We start from the raw sequence: 1,598 nt of genomic DNA on the forward strand, positions 1-1,598 counted from the left end.
TCTGTTCCAGCCCCTCCAGCCCCACGGCACTTTCTTCCACCCTCCAGATGCCTGTTTGGGCCGCGAGATCCCTCCCCAGTCTTACTGCCCCTCATCCCTTCACCCCCTGGCACCCACCCCCTGCCAGGGGCATTTGTATCTCAGGCGACCAGCCACATCCCTGGGGTGTCTCCCAGACCTGCTCCCTGGAGAGACTCCCCCCCGACCCCTGTGCAGGAAGGCCCTGCCCTTGCGGCATGCAGGACTCCTGGCAGGTGCCCCCACGTGGTGTGTCCCAGAGGGGCTGGTCACCGTGCGCCCTGGCAGCAGAGTGGGTGCAGCTGACGCGGTGCCCCTTGTCTCCCCCCAGGGCCAGGAGCAGTGCCGGGGGGAAGTGGAGGGGTGGGGGAGACCCTCCCAGCTGTGCGGGGCAGCTCTGCCAGGGCCGAGATGTGGCCGGCCCCTCCTGCTGCCATGAGTCTCTGCCCTCCCCAGGGCTGGGAGGGGGCTGATCTGGTAGTCTGGGATCTGTCACCAGGGGCGTCGTGCCCCTCCCACCCCCATGCTGCACATGAGACCCCGGGGGAGAGATTCGCTCTCTGCCGACTCCACGGGCCCTGCAAGAATAAGGGAGGGGGTCGTGGGCTCATCCCCCGATCCCAGGGACAGTCCTTCCCAAACCAGAGTGTCGGAGGGCACCTGGGACCCTGAGTGGGAGGTGGGGACTCACCTGAGATGGGTGGTAACAGCCAACGCCTGGCACCCCTGGGACCCAGGGCTGTGAGCCCTGCCCAACCCCAGGGCTGCAGGGGCTGGCCTGCCTGTCCCTGCACCCTGGGGAATTGGGGAACTCGCTGCCCAGGGGAGTCCATCGCCCCAGCAGCTCTTTCCTTCCCCAGGCGGAGAAACCCCGTGGCGGGCAGCGCCGTCAGCAGGTGAGCGGGACCCAGGCGGGCTGGGGGCTGTGAGCGAGACCGAGTGGGCTGGGCCTGGCTGCATGGAGGGGTGGACCAGAGGGACAAGGCTGGGGCTGGGCTGGGGGTTGGCGGGTGAATGCATGGCCAGAGGGACAGATGGGGGCAAGAGGTGGCTACGTGTGCAGACAGACAGGCCGTGGCGTGACGTCTCCCTAACCCGCACCGTGTCGTTTGCTGCAGGAGGAGCTGGAGGCGCTTCGGGCCCGGCTGGCACAGGCGGAGCAGGACATGGAAACTGTGCTGTCCTGGTAGGTGTGGGGCTGGGGAGGGAGCTGGCTGTTCCCGTTGTGCGGCACAGGGCTCGGGGCACAAGCCCAGGGCCCATCCCACCTTCTGCGCATGTTTCTGCCTGGGGAAGGGGTGTTTTCTGGGACGGCGCCATCCACCTCTCTGAGCCCAGAAATGGTTTTTTGTCTCCACAGCGCACGGCAAAGGGAGGAGCAGCTCCGGGTGAGTTTGCGTGGGGCAGGGGTCCTCAGGGCTGTGGGGCAGGGGAGGGAAGAGGCTGAGGCCAAGCTTGGCCAGGCTGGGGGACATCCCAGAGGCTGCTGAAGCTGGGAGCAGAGTCCCGACACATGGCGTGTGGGGAGAGGAGGGACCTGATGGGTGCGCAGGGAGGTAACGCTGGTGGGTGCGGGGCCC

At 67.6% G+C, this 1,598-nt stretch overlaps 1 long non-coding RNA gene across 1 annotated transcript; it reads left to right on the plus strand.

Moving 5' to 3' along the window:
• Nucleotides 1–806: 806 nt before the first annotated feature.
• On the plus strand, nt 807–1,407 carry LOC112548847. The gene is made up of 3 exons (XR_003092392.1): nt 807–914; nt 1,137–1,204; nt 1,379–1,407. It is a non-coding gene; the product is annotated as an uncharacterized LOC112548847 (long non-coding RNA).
• Nucleotides 1,408–1,598: the final 191 nt, after the last annotated feature.

The sequence above is a fragment of the Alligator sinensis genome, unplaced genomic scaffold (assembly GCF_000455745.1).
Source record: "Alligator sinensis unplaced genomic scaffold, ASM45574v1 scaffold1731_1, whole genome shotgun sequence".
NCBI lineage: Eukaryota > Metazoa > Chordata > Crocodylia > Alligatoridae > Alligator > Alligator sinensis.